Raw genomic sequence first — 16103 nt, 5'->3', positions numbered from 1 at the left:
TGATTTATTTATTTATTTATTTATTTATTTATGTCGCATCGACACAGATAGGTTTTATGGCGCCGATGGGATAGGGAAGTGCTAGGAGCGTGACGGAATTGATCCTGGCCTTAATTAAGGAACAACCAAGCATTTGACAGATGTGAAAATGGGAAACGGCGGAAAACCTTATTCAGGGCTGCCGAATCCACCATCTCCCGATTGCAAGCTGACATACTTACGGACACAAAGCGCGCAGCCACTCGCTTGGTCACAATGTTATTTAAGTCGCTCGTCCAGATACTGTTAATATTTCTTCTTACAGTGAAGTTTCACCTCCGCTCACTAAGTAGGTATTTGCATATCAGGAACGTCAGCAGCAAAGGTGGTGCATATTTTGTTTGTAGTCAGTAATGTAGATCCTTGCTTGTTTCAACTTGCAAGATCTTCCATGTCAGGGTTTATGCCTAATCTCTGATCCAGCTCTGCTTTCAGGTACCCTCCAGTGCTTCCTGCCCATCCATAAGAACATCCCATTGTGAATCTTTCTGAGGACACGGCAGTTGTCAGGAAAGAGTGACCATGCTCATTAAAATGTCCATCTGCAATTCCTATTCAGGCGCTAGTTCTCCATCCTACGTCACAGCTGAGGAATCATTTGGTTATGCGTGTAAGAAATCACATGCAGCCTTAATATGGTTAAAGATAGTGACTGCAGCCTTCAAGCCAGAACCCCACCTAGTGAGAATTGAGGAAGGTGAAAGAGGAAGTACGTATTATTGAAATATCTCAAATATTGCAGCTCAGAAAAGATCAATGAACTTTGAACATCATCTGCAATAAATTGTTTATGAACATTATGCACTTTCCCAGCGTTCATTTTCTATTTCGACATACTGAATATTGGCTATACAGGAGAATTACAAAGACACCGCGTACTAGCCAAAGTGTACTCTTGACTGAGAAATTACGATTAAATTCTTTCCCCACTAAATCGGTCAATGATACTGATTGGTGGGATTTCTAATTGGTCAGTTTTTCCTTGTCCTTTCCCCTTTCCTCCTCCCTGTTGGAGAGCTTTCGCCTAACAGTAGTGCGATAATGCACAAACTGATTTGTGGACCGTTTGCCTAATGGGAGTTTATTGAGGTTGAAACTAATCTGAAAGCTCCCGCCTACCATGACTGGGCTGAAGCCTGAAAACCGTAAATTATAACAAAAGCCTACATAAACTAGGAGATATGACCATTTATAAACCAGTGGAGTGGAGAAAAGTAGATTAAGCATAAGATGTTCAGTTTATTTCGTTGGAATGTTATGGGAATAAACCGCGGCAAAGGAGGAAAAGCAAGAGGAAGGATAGAGTGCTAAAAGTGCTGGCACCGGGCGAGTTGGCCGTGCGGTTAGGGGCGCGCGGCTGTGATTTTGCACCCGGGAGATAGTGGGTTCGAATCCCACTGTCGACAGGTCTGAACATTGTTTTCCGTGGTTTTCCATTTTCACACCAGGTAAATGCTGGGGCCGTACCTTAATTAAAGCCACGGCCGCTTCCTTCCAACTCCTAGGCCTTTCCTACCCCATTGTCACCATAAGACATAAGACCTATCTGTGTAAAGACACTATCGAAAAAAAGAAAGTGCTAGCATTGAGAGAACGTGCATAGGAGCAAGCAAAGCACAGTTAAGATTGTTCACCTCATTTTTTTCTTGTAAGTCAAATCAATTTTAATGTTTTAATATTAATCAGTTATTAAGGTGCAGCATCTAAATTCCTAGCTCTGGTTATCACTTACAAAGTCACGTTTGGTTACTGCTGTATGCCACCTGGCATGGCTTAGGGATTGCCATACCGAAACGGAAGTCCTCCTGGTCTCAAAATGTAGATATATCTAGCACTCGTACCGGCGATACAGATATGCATTAGACTAGAAGTGCTGACATATTTCCTTGACTTGAGTTGGTAAGATTTTGTTTCTTCAATTATATACTTTATAATGTTACTCGCCACTGTTGTTGTTTGACAAGATAAACGATAGTGGTTTCCCCAACACTGGAAAATACGTTATTCTGTGTTCTCTGCTTTCAATTACGTCGTTCAGTGCATTATTCACTGTCAATCTTGTAGTCTTGTGATGTTCACAAAGGCATCCTTGGGATAAGGTGACGAGTACGTAATCGTGCAGTGACGAACTGTAGCACAGGATATAAGATAACGTGTTATTTTTTGCCAAGAACAATAATCAGGTAAAGTGGAACAGGCACAACAGAAACATTGAGCATAAACGACTGTACAATATCTTAAAATAACTAATTGTACACTCACTTGCCCACAAAGTGACTTGTTTGAAACTCGCCGAGCTGAATGTATGGCTGTTTAATACGATGACGATAGATGTTTAAGGCTTCAAGTTATTTCTTGTAAACGAGCAAAAGTAGAATGTTAAATCACGATGTATTCGTCTAATTATTATACCATTTCAAGTCATGATACGTTTAACCGCAATTACTACACCAATAACAACGCAATGGTAGTCAGATCTTGAGTAAAGGCAAAGACACCTAAGTACAAGCCATCAACGCCCCCTGCAGCTGAAGGAGGTTAATTTCGGAACTAAGTGGGGTACAGTGGTTAGCTCTATGTCCGATCAATTCAACACAATGGTGATCATAACATATTGCTGTATAGTATATTTGTCCAGTGAAATTTACAATCTCAACTCATTGATGGTTTACGGATGATTATGACCATCAGCGTCAACGATATCGTTTATCATCCAGTTCATTTCTTGACTATTTTAGCAATAAATGTGGGGAATGTTGTACTGTAAATGTGTTTTCTGATCATTACTAACCGTCTGTTGTATGACTTCTCCGGCTGTGTAATATTGTCGGTTTTCCGTGGTTTCCCATTTTCACACCAGGCAAATGCTGGGGCTGTACATTAAGTCCACGGCCACTTCCTTCCAACTCCTAGGCCTTCCCTATCCCATCGTCGCCATAAGACCTATCTGTGTCGGCGCGACGTAAAGCCCCTAGCAAAAAAAAAAAAATATTGTCGGTTAGGAGCTTGTCGACTATACCGAGATTTCCTGATCAAATTCTGGGCTAGTTTGCGAGTCATTAAGAAGGGTTAGTTGTTAGAGACTATGGACTACATTAATTAGCACGTCAATGAACTCCTCTCAGGACAAAATTCCAACAATCTGACCGAGCTTGAAGGGACAAAGGACAGAGCACATCGTCACAGCTATTCGGAATCCTCTTATGTATGAGGGAACTTCGAAATTAAACTTAATTTCCCTGTAGTTTTAATACATATAGAACTGCAGATCCGGTGGTTAACAAGGTATTGATTTTCAAACAAACCTGTTGTTACGTAGTTTATTATTATATAGTAGTATATTGTTAATTGCAACATACAGGCGAGGATGTGCTAGCATTTTATTAAAAGTGCATCCCTTGGTTTTAGACGAGATTTTAGAGTGATGCATCCTGAAAGCAGATTTACTTTTTTTTTCTTGGCTAACTCTTCAGCATCGCTAATACGGGTAGATTTTCTGCGAAGCTGCGATAGAAATGGTCTACAACTGGAAAGGTAACAGCAGCGACATTAATGAATCCTTTGAAATTTTTTAGTGTGAAAAAGGGAAATCAAGGAAAACCCTGTTCAGGGCTGTTAACAGTGGTGCTCAAATCCACCATCTCATGTAATCATCACTGATCTGCATTTAGGGCTGTCACACAGCTGGCAGACTCCCTTCCAATTGCTTGCCTAGCTTTTCCTTTATCGAATATTTCCCTCGGTAATGTATTCTAATCCTTTACTCCTCGTCCTGTAAATGAATATTTGTTTAAATACGTCCTCTTGAATTCAAACTTTATCTTCATGGTAAGATCATTCCTACGTTTAAAATCTCCTGTAAAGCTTATTCGTCTCCTAATGTTATTACATGCCATCTTTCCATTAACAGCGATAATCATACCGCATAGTTGAGCATCTCGTCTCCTTAATACGAACTTCCCAGCCCAAAGTTTGCAATATTTTCGTAACACTACTCTTTTATTGGAAATAATCTAGAACAAATCGTGCTGCTTTCCTTTGGATCTTTTACAGTTCTCGTATCAAGTAGACCTTGTGTGGTTCCCATACACTGGATCCATACTCTAATTGAGGTCTTACCAGAGACTTATACGCCCTATCCTTTACATCCTTACAAATACTCTGAAAACCATGCGAATATATGTATAACCCTTTCTTAACAACCTCGTTAATATGATTACGCAAATGAATATTATTCCTTACCAAACACCTATGTAGCGGTACTTACAATGTTCCGCATGAGGTTCGATAACACCAACACAGTAATTAAAACTGAAATGACTTTTCCTCCTGGTGAAACTTACAGTACATCCTGACTTTTTAACCCGTTTGCCATCATACTATTACCCGCTGTCCATCTCCCAATAATGTCTAGGTCCCACTGCAGTCGCTCACTAACCTGCTACTCATTTACTGCTGTATACCGCATAACATTATCTACAAATAGCCTTATATGTGATTCCAGTCCTTTACACATGCCATTTATATATACATAAGAAAACAAAGTTCTATTATTACTGCGCTGCGGGACCCCCTCCCCCTCTCTTAATCATTAGGGGATCAGTGAACACATTACCTACTCTCATTCTCTGACCTCTATTTTCTAGAAATTTAGTCACGCATCCAACCACACTTTTCTAGTCCAATAACACTAATTTTCGTCAGTAATCTCCCATGATCTACCCTATCAAAAGCCTTTGATAGGTCAATAGCGATACAATCCAACTAACCTCCTAACCTAAATCAAAAATATCTGCTATACATTGCTCGAGTTCTTCAACTTGAGTTTCACTGGAATAAGCTTTCCTAAACTCGAAATCCATTCTACCAAACAAGTTAGTAATTTCGCAAGCATGTCTAGTATAATCACAAAGAATGCTTTCACAGAGCTTACAAACAACATATGTCAAGCTGACTGGCCTGTAATTATCCGCTTTATGTTTGTACCATTTCCCTTGTACACTGGGGCTACTATTGCAGCTCTTCGTTCTTTTAGTATTGCTTCTTCATGCAAACAGTAACCAAACAAGTATTTCAGATAAAGCAATATATCCCCAGAAATATTATCAATCCTGTCTTTCCAGACTTTTGTACCTCTTTTGTAAAAGTAATTTGCCACTATTTGTCGCCTCCTCTATCCGACTACTTTGCAGGGCTGAGTGGCTGGCCTTCTGATCCCAACTTGGCAGGTTGGATCCTGGCTCAGTCTGGTGGTATTTGAAGGTGCTCAAATACGTCAGTCTCGTGTCTGTACATTTAATGTCACGCGAAAGAATTCATGCGGGATAAAATGCCGGCACCTCGCAGTTTTCGAAAACCGTTGAAAAGTAAGTAGTGGAACGTAAAAATAATAACATTATTATTATTATCCAACTAACTTTACATACAGCTGACTGAATACTTCTGCTTTCTCTCACACAAACACTCGCGCTGTTCATTACTGATCCCTGGAATGTCCTTCCCGGAACCTCTTTCTGTTTCGAAGTGTCTATACAGATCCTTCCATCACTCCCTGCATTTCATAGAGAGTAGCTGCCAATTATGTTTGCAATCATGTTATCCTTAGCGGATTTTTTCGCTAAAATCAATTTCCCTGTATGTTCCTTCAATCTCTCCTTACTCTCGCAACCATTCCTAACCATTTTTTTCTAATCGGAACCTACTTATTAATATCTTTGTTTCCCTGCTATATGCCTAATATAGTGATACCTTACCCATTCCTTTCCACATTTAAAGGTACATAACTGTTTTCATACTCCTCAATCGAGTGCAAGTTTACAGCTACATTATCCGCATCGTGTAGCCAACTTGCTTCGTAAAATTTGATAGAAATCTGAAGCGAAAATCTATGATACAGCAGAAAATCTCTTGAAATCCAAAAATGCCACCTTATTATTTGTATAACAGTGAAACTTCGGTCACCATTATTCAGAGGGAAAACCAAAATGCTCTAATTTGCGGCTTGCAGTTACAGGCATGATGTTGAAGTCTTACCTATAATTTACGAATATCCCGCTTGCCATTTGTCGAATATGAACTTATTTTCAAATAGATTGGCAGCATGTAAATATCTCTTCTCATTCCTGCTTTGACGATATTGATATGATTTTCTCTTCCGTTATATTGTGCTGATTGAATTAAAGTGTATTTTGTTTTTTTTAGCTTTCATACAGGAATTCAGAAATTATCTCAAGTTATTGACGAAATTACTGGAAATTGTTTCCTTTAACAGCTCGTGCACATTCGACTCCCACTGATGTGACAGAGGGGGGAATCAACCACCGCCTTTTCTAAACCCGCGGTGAAAACATCTCCCCTGTCGTCCAAGTCCATGTGCAGGTATCTGGATTGAAATATATGCATTCTTTGCTGACAAACCAGCGATAAGTAGGTAATAATGAATGATCGCGTATAACAATTTTACGCGTATAAAATGACCCCCATCCCGTGTTGATAGGAAATTGGATTGACTGAAAGGTTACGGTATTAGGACAACAGAAGCAGACTTCTCAATGGTTACGGTGGTAAATGGGCTACGTTATTTTTTCCGTTCGGTTTTTTCAAAACCTGCACTAGCAGAAGACTTATGCTTGTCCTTCAAAGTCGAAATAGTGAATACCAATATTAATTATGAGCCGGCCCCACAGTGTAGGGGTAGCATACCTTCATGCATACCCCGGGTTTGACTCCCGGCTAGGTCAGGATTTTTACTTGGATATTATGCCTGGTTCGAGGTCAACTCAGCCTATGTGATTACAATTTAGGAGCTACGTGACTGTGAGATAGCGACCTCGGTCCAGAAAGCCAATAATAACGGCCAAGAGGATTCGTCGTGCTGACCACCTGACGCCTCATAATCTGTAGCCTTCGGGATGAGCAGCGTTCGCTAGCTAGGTCATGGCCCGGTTGCGCGATGGGGTTTCGATGGTTTTAATATAAATTATGATCATGTGTCGCATTTGACGTTCTCTATTATGTTTATATGCCAGGTAGCCCTTTATGACAGTGCTCATCGTACAGCCAACTCTTACAGCGAGAGGCGCGATAGGGTAGTGGATGAATATCCGAGTCCTTGACCCATAGTGATATGATTAATCATCAAGTGCTGAAATGGCTGGTATGTGGGTTGTACGGCTTCTTCATTGCCACCATAAGTCAATGAAGCACCTCGAACAGGCGGTGCCACAGGCAGTGCCATTCCAACGGCCACCGTTTCGAACGTGCGACTTTCAATTATTCGAAACTTACCCCAAGTCGGTAGGCTTCATCCAGAAAATCGCTCTTAAGCTGCGTTTACACTAGCGAAACTCCCTCTCGAAAGTCGCTCGGGTAAAACTTACTCGCTTCGAGTGAAATTTCGCACTACCCAAAACAGAGCGAAAAATAGCGCGGGTGGGGCGAGCCACCTTGGATAAGCCTGAACGCTTCTGTTCTTGTTTTGCAGCCAACATGGAAACTTTTTTTGTCCCTCCAGCCGCTGCAGCCGCGTTTTCCATCATATCAATGTCATTTTTTATCAAGAAAGAGAAGAAGAAAAATGTATATGAGAGGAGATGATACGATATCGTCGAGAATAGGCACGCCCGTAATTGGTCGTAACCCACCGCGTCTGCTGTGACACCACTCCCCCCCCCCTTTTTCTCTGAAATGAAAATTGCCTCTTGAACCAATGAGATACGCAATCCTCCAGAACCAGCTCTAGAGGTGGATATACACCCGCTGATCAAAAGTATCAGAACACCAAACTCAGACTGAATACAGAGTTTTCTGGTGACATACACTCTAACAGTCGAAATTTGTAGGATGGTGGTCCACCGTTTGCCTTCATCACAGCCCAGAATATGTTGGGAAGACTTTCCGGCAGGTGTCTGAAGGTTTCTATGGGAATAGAATCCCATTCTTCCCGAAGAACAGTAGCATGGTATCTGTAACTAAGTCGCCGTTATAACTCCTCCCAAAAGGTTGAACGCTGGGTTTAGGTCGGGACTCTGAACGGGCCAGTTCAGTTGCTGAATATTATTCCCCTAAAATCTTTGGCTTACATAGCCTGTTTTATGACAGTGTTATCTTGTTAGTATAAATGGTGGTCATCACCAAACTGATTTTTTACGGTAGGCAGTACGAAAGCAATGTTTTGACACCCTTATGCGGTTACATTGCCATACAATCCTAAAAGTGGTCCGAGTCCATGCCATAAGAAATATCCACACACCGTAATGTCACCTCCTCCAAACTGCACTGTTTGTACTGAAGATTCAGGTAGACTGGCTAGAATTTCCCGGGTATTATCACTACAAAGAATCCTCCCATAAGATCGCCACGATTTATAACGTGATTCATCACTAATAATTACACGTTTCTCTATACCAGTGACAACGATCTTTACACCTCGCGAGGTGACATTTTGTATTAAGAGGGGAAATGTTTCGTTTGTGGATAACTGCTCGACCATGAGTCCCTACTCTGCTTAATTCCCCACGCACAGTCATGGGACTGGTTGGACCCTGCGTAGCACTTTGAAGTTCCCTGGCGATTCTTTCTACACACAACCGACGATTTTCTAGCACCATCCCATTTAATATTAGTTGGTCCCTGGGTATATATGGACGATTGTGCTCTAGTTGTATCTGAACGTTTCCACATTACGTCTCTGACCGTCTATTTGGGTACGCTTGTAAAGTTAGAAATGTAGCTTACAGATTTCTTGCTTATGTAGCAGCCAATGATTACCCGACATTGAAAGTCACTAAGTTCATCTGACCTACCCATGTTGCTGTTCCGTAGTCGTACTGAGTAATGCATACACCCCTGCCTTCTTTTACACCGGTATGATGCGTAATTTGCTTTGTTTTCCTAGTGCACATAGTGCGTATACTTTGGATCAGATAGTATAGTTTGTACAGTACAGTTAAAATTTCATAAAAATGGCAAATAATTTAATATGGGAATGGTACCTGATTCAGAAAGTTATGAAACCTTCTTTCTTCTTGCTAGGGGCTTTACGTCGCGCCGACACAGATAGGTCTTATGGCGACGATGGGATAGGAAATACCTAGGAGCTGGAAGGAAGCGGCCGTGGCCTTAATTAAGGTACAGCCCCAGTATTTGCCTGGTGTGAAAATGGGAAACCACGGAAAACCATTTAGTTACGAAACCAACTAGAGGAAAGAATATTCTCGATGTGGTACCGGTAAAACAAGATGAGCTCTACAGAGAAACCGAAGTAATAAACTGTATTCGTGATCACGAAGCTGTTTTTATGGTAGTTAAAATAAATGTGAAAGAAAGGAAGGTATTAAAATTAGGACTACTAATCAGTACCATATGGCTGATAAAACAGGCATGAGGGGTTTAAAAAATGTAAATATGACCGGTGGGAAACGGTAAATAAAAATATAAACAGAGTCTGGGTTGGGTTTAAAGCAATTGTTGAGGAATGAAAAAATAGGTTCGTACCTTTAAAGATGGTAAGAAGTGGTATAGACCCACTATATTATAACAGAGAAGTAAAGAGAGCAAGAAGGAGGTGCAGACTGGAAAGAAATAGATTTTGAAATGGTTGCGGAAGAAAGGAGAAATTGAAAGAACTTACTAGGAAATTGAATCTAGAAAACAAGATGGCAAGCATAATTGGCGGTCATAATTTTTTTGTGAAAAATGTAAGTGTATGCATAGCCTAGGTACCTTAAGGCAGAAACAGCATCCAAGAAGGACATTCCATGAATCATTAATGAACAGGAGGAGTGTGTATGCGACGATCTTCAAAAGGCAGAAGTATTCAGTCAGGAGTATGTAAATATTGTTGGTTACAAGGATAATGTCCAGATAAAGGAGGTGACTAATACTAAAGAACCATTAAAATGTACCCATGACAACTATGACATTTACAGTAAGATACAAAGTTGAAAACTAGAAAATCAGCTGGAATTGATAAGGTTTCGGGGGATATACTAAAGACAATGGGTTGGGATATAGTACCATATGTGAAGTACTTGCTTTATTATTTTTTGCATGAAGGAGCTATACCAAATGAATAGAGAGTTGCTATATTAGCCCCATTGCATAAAAGAAGGGGTGATAGACATAAAGCTGAAAATTACAGGCAAGTCAGTTTGACATGCATTGCATGTAAACTTTGGGAAAGCATTCTTTCTTATTATATTAGACATGTTCGCGAAATTAATAACTGGTTTGGGTATAGGAAAGGTTATTCCACTGAAGCTCAACTTCTTCTTTTTTTGCTATTTTGCTTTACGTCGCACCGACACAAATATGTCTTATGGCGACGATAGCGTAGGAAAGGCCTAGGAATGGAAAGGAAGCGGCCGTGGCCTTAAGGTACAGCCCCAGCATTTGCCTGGTGTGAAAATGGGAAACCACGGAAAACCATCTTCAGGGCTGCCGACAGTGGGGTTCGAACCCACTATCTCCTGATTACTGGATACTGGCCGCACTTAAGCGACTGCAGCTATCGAGCTCGGTAGCTCAACTTGTAGGATTCCAGCAAAATATAGCAGATATCCTGGATTCAGGAGGTCAAATGGACTGTATCACGATTGTTCTACCTAAGGCATTTGATAGGGTAGATCATGGGAGACTACTGGCAAAAATGAGTGCAATTGGTCTTGACAAAAGGTGACTGAATGGGTGGCTATATTTCTAGAAAATAGATCTCAGAAAATTAGAGTAGGCGAAGCTTTATCTGACCCTGTAATAATTAAGAGGAGAATTCGTCAAGGTAGTATTATTTAGGGATGGGCGCGACTGAAGCCTGGAATCGAGAGCGTCGACTCCATCGACTCCGAACACCGGTCTCGGTTCGCATGAAGCCTCTCGACTCCAAGTTAACCTGATGCGCATTGCGGGGCCGCACGGTCGCTTCGCATGAAGCCTCGCGACTAAGCGAACTTGACTCTCACTGCGGGGCCGCTTGCGTGTTGAGGCGCGGAAAGCAACATGAAAAATCATACATGTTGTTGCTCATTTGCCCATTGGGTTTTTTTAAGAGTACTGTAGAGTGAAGTATGGTACTGTTAACGAAGACGACGAGCATAATGGTGTAGTTGAAATAAAATTAGTCCGCCTCTGTGGTGTAGTGGTTAGCGTGATTAGCTGCCACCACCGGAGGTCCGGGTTCGATTCCCGGCTCCGCCACGAAATTTGAAAAGTGGTACGAGGGCTGGAACGGGGTCCACTCAGCCTCGGGGGGTCAAATGAGTAGAGGTGGGTTCGATTCCCACCTCAGCCATCCTCGAAGTGGTTTTCCGTGGTTTCCCACTTCACCTCCAGGCGAATGCCGGGATGGTACCTAACTTAAGGCCACGGCCGCTTCCTTCCCTCTTCCTTGTCCATCCCTCCCAATCTTCCCATCCCTCCACAAGGCCCCTGTTCAGCATAGCAGGTGAGGCCGCCTGGGCGAGGTACTGGTCATACTCCCCAGTTGTATCCCCGACCAAGAGCCTGAAGCTCCAGGACACTGCCCTTGAGGCGGTAGAGGTGGGATCCTTCGCTGAGTCCGAGGGAAAAGCCGAACCTGGAGGGTAAACAGATGATGATGATGATGATGTGATGATGATGAAATTACACGTGTCAAGTCAGAAAGTATCGGCATAGTAGACCACGGGCATTTAATTTCACGTCTTTATTTGTCGTGATCAGGAAATTGATAAACAGATATCGATGATATATCATTATGAATTGCACATGAACGATGAAAACAAATCTATTATGGGTAAATCCTCTAACATAATTCGAACATAGACTAAACCATTAAAAGCCTCCGTGGCTCAGGCGGCAGCGCGTTGGCCTCGCACCGCTGGATTCCGTGGTTCAAATCCCGCTCATTCCACGTGAGATTTGTTTCTCTCCGGGTACTCCGGTTTTCCCTGTCATCTTTTATTCTTGCAACACTCTCCAACATCATTTCATTTCATCTGTCAGTCATTCATCATTGCCCCAGAGGAGTGCGACAGGCCTCGGTAGCCGGTACAATTGCTATCCTCGCCGCAGGATGGGGGCTTCATTCATTGACTGGAAAACAGGTTGTAGGTTTTCATTATAATTCAAGGACCACGTTAAGCCTTGGTGCATTATTTTATTATTATTATTATTATTATTATTATTATTATTATTATTATTATTATTATTATTATTATAAGCATATAACTGATAAGAAATTGTTGTCATACGTAATACGCTCGCTGGTGTTTTGTTATTATGTAACTGAATTTCATATTGGTGATTACTTGCGATTCTGTCATAATACATTATTAATATTATAAAAAACAATTGGTAAAACATGTGTTGTAATATTCCGTTAGTACATGAAAGTTGTTTGTATTATGTATTTCAAGTTCACGTCGGCGATTATTGAAGATTATTCTGTCAGAATGTAGTAGTAGTAGTAGTAGTAGTAGTAGTAGTAGTAGTAGTAGTAGTAGTATACACAAAAGGCCCTTTTCGCGAAAGCCCTGGTAGGCCTTGGCCTACCAAGTGACCTCTGCCCAGCTCGAAGGCCAGTAGATTACGAGGTGACATATGTTGAGCACGACGAATCCTCTCGTCCGTTATTCTTGGCTTTCTAGACCCGGTCCCTACCTCACCGTTATCACGAAACCTGAGATACAGGTAAAAATCCCTGATCTGGCCGGAATCGATCCCGGGGCCTCCCTAGACTGCGGAGGCGGCTATTATGACGCACAATGTATGGTAAAATATTTGTTGTAAAATCATGCTGTAAGCACTCTCTTCTTTTTTTCTGTTTTATGCCCTAGGCCAGGGGTATTAATCATTTACAATTAAAAATCTCACCCGGTTGAGAATCGAACCCGGGACTGCCGCATAACAGGCGGACTCGTTGCCCCCTACACCGCGGAGCTGAACTCGTTATCTTCAATATTGGCGATTATGTAAACGTATACTGTCAGATTATTATTACCACTACTATTATCGTCATCATTATCATCGTCGCCAAAATAGACCTACAACATTAACACTAACGATGATAAAATCGCGAAACAATATTTAATGTTTGCTGGCTAATAATCATCTTGTATTCATCGTATCACAAGTTACCAAGGGAGGAACGGGGAACTATAATTCGAAGCAGTTCCGACAATGGCGTTAGTGCATCAGTGGAGTCGACACTGGAGTCGAGAGTGTCAGTTCCAGAGGTAGCAGTCCAGACTCTTCGCGACTCCGTTCGCAGCCCATCCCTAGTATTATTGGAACTTTATGTTTTCTTATATATATAACTGATAAGTGTGAAGAAGTGGAATCAGAGATAAGGCTTTCTGCAGACAAAGTTTTCTGTACAGAGTAATAAATAATTTACAAAATTGTGAGCAACTGCAAAATGACCTCGATAATGTTGTGAGATGGATAGTAGCCAATGGTATGATGATAACCGGGTTAAAAGTCAGGTTGTGAGTTTCACAAATAGGAAAAGTCCTATCAGTTTTAATTGCTGCGTTTTTGGGGTGAAAGTTCTTTTTGGGGATCATTGTAAGTACCTAGATGTCAATATAAGGAAGGACCTTCATTAGGGTAATCACATAAATACGATTGTCAATAAAGGGTATAGATCTCTGCGCATGATTATGAGGGTATTTAGGAGTTGTAGTAAGGATGTAAAGGAGAGGGCATGTAAGTCTCTGGTAAGACCCCAACTGGAGTATGGTTCCAGTGTATGGGACCCTCACCTGGATTACTTTATTCATGAACTGGACAAAATACAAAGAAAAGCAGCTCGATTTGTTCTGGGTGATTTTCGACAAAAGATTAGCGTTACAAATACGTTGTAAAGTTTGGGCTGGGAAGACTTGGAAGAATGGAGACGAGCTGCTCGACTAAGTGGTATGTTCCGAGCTGTCAGTGGAGAGATGGCGTGGAATGACATCAGTAGACGAATAACTTTTACGTGTCTTTAAAAGTAGGAAAGATCACAATATGAAGATGAAGTTGGAATTCAAGAGGACAAATTGGGGCAAATATTCGTTTATAGGAAGGGGAGTTAGGGATTGGAATAACCTACCAAGAGAGATGTTCAATGAATTTCCAATCTTTTTGGAATCATTTAAGAAAAGGTTAAGAAACAACAGATAGGAAATCTGCCAACTGGGTGACTGCCCTAAATGCAGATCAGGATTGATTGATTGATTGATTGATTGATTGATTGATTGATTGATTGATTGATTGATTGATTGATTGATTGATTGATTGATTCCTCCCATCCGTTATTCTTTGCTTTCTTGAGCGGGGAAGCTATCCCATCGTCGGACAGCTCCTCTATTGCTATCATGTAGGTTGAGTGGACCTCGAACCAGCCCTGACCTGGCCGAAAACCGAACCTTGAACCTCCAAGTAAGAGGCAGGCATGACACGCCTAGACCGTGGTGCCGGCTATAAAATGTTTCCGTGTAATTAGAATACATGGAGTGAATTCCATTGCTGTGCTACATAAATAATTTTGGAGAAAAATAAAGCGCTGAAAATGTAATAAGTTCACAAGGAAATTATCTGGATTGAAACAGCTTTCTAACTCCGAAACTTCCCAGAAGAGGAAAGAGAGTTAACGGCAATATATACAGCATCAATATTTTAAAAGAGGAGATGCTTCCGTTTATAATTTACTGATACTCTATGGCTCATAACTATGAAGCTGCATTTGACACCCACATTAAACAGTTAACAGCCGTGAATATGATTTTCTATGGTTTGCTTTATTTAGAGGAGAGTAATATCAGTATTGCACTTTAAGGACACAGTCGCGACGTTCCCAGTCATATCCCTGACTTACTCCAGCCCGTCGTAAACCTATCTATGCTTAAACACACACGAAAGCAAAATCTATACGTCATTACGTATATTAGCTACATTCATAATTTGGCGTGGGTAAGATAGTGGTGTATGAAAATATTTCAGTTACTTATGTTTCTCATACTCGAAATATCAAAATAAAGTAGGATTTTAAGTATATGATCAATTACCTACTCTTACGATACATTCCACAATGTTCGAAAGAGTAAAGGAGAAATAATGATATCAGATCTACTTAGTATTTTCTCCAAATAAATAATGGATAGGCTTTTTGTGATCACGTTCTTTTACTACAACAAACGCAAAACATTATTACTATGGACTTTCTGAGGCAATAAATGACTTGATCCCCTAACTGCAAAAATGTCTCCAAATTAATTCACGCCCGCGTTACGTCAAGGTTTGAGCCATTTGAACTGACGACCTTGAAACAATGGCGTGAAACGACCATAACGCACCCCGAGGAGTACCTCTTAGTATTTCCTTGTTTTTTCTATTGTCAACAATATACTCTACCTTAGCGTCGGAACGTAGGTATACTCGTCGAGCTCTGGCACTATCGTTTCGTTAATAGATGTTTTTTAACACCATAATACGCAACAAGATACAAATACTCCTTGCACCGGGCTGAGTTGACGGTTGAGGCTCTGGCCTTCTGACCCCAACTTGGCAGGTTCGATCCTGGCTCAGTCCGGTGGTATTTGAAGGTGCTCAAATACGTCAGTCTCGTATCGGTAGATTTACTGGCAAGTAAAATAACTCCTCCGGGACAGAACTGTGGCACCTCGGCGTATCTTAAAATCGTAAAAGTAGTTAGTGGAACGTAAAATAAACACAGTAATATTATTTATATATACTCCTCGCGCTACATTAAGGTTGCTTGCGAATCCAACCTGGACATACCTGCTTTACACATTCGACCGTTCCAGAACAAATATATTATTATTATTATTATTATTATTATTATTATTATTATTATTATTATTATTATTATTATTATTATTATTAATCTGTTTACCTTCCGGGGTAGGTTTTTCCCTCGGACTCAGCGAGGGATCCCACCTCTACCGCCTCAAGGGCAGTGACCTGGAGGTTCAGACTCTGGGTCTCGGGATACAACTGGGGAGGATGACCAGTACCTCGCCCAGGCGGCCTCAACTGCTATAGCGAACAAGGGCCTTGTGGGGGGATGGGAAGTTTGGGCGGGA

Source organism: Anabrus simplex, chromosome 2 (assembly GCF_040414725.1).
Source record: "Anabrus simplex isolate iqAnaSimp1 chromosome 2, ASM4041472v1, whole genome shotgun sequence".
Taxonomy (NCBI): Eukaryota; Metazoa; Arthropoda; class Insecta; order Orthoptera; family Tettigoniidae; genus Anabrus; species Anabrus simplex.
This window is presented reverse-complemented; position numbering follows the sequence as displayed.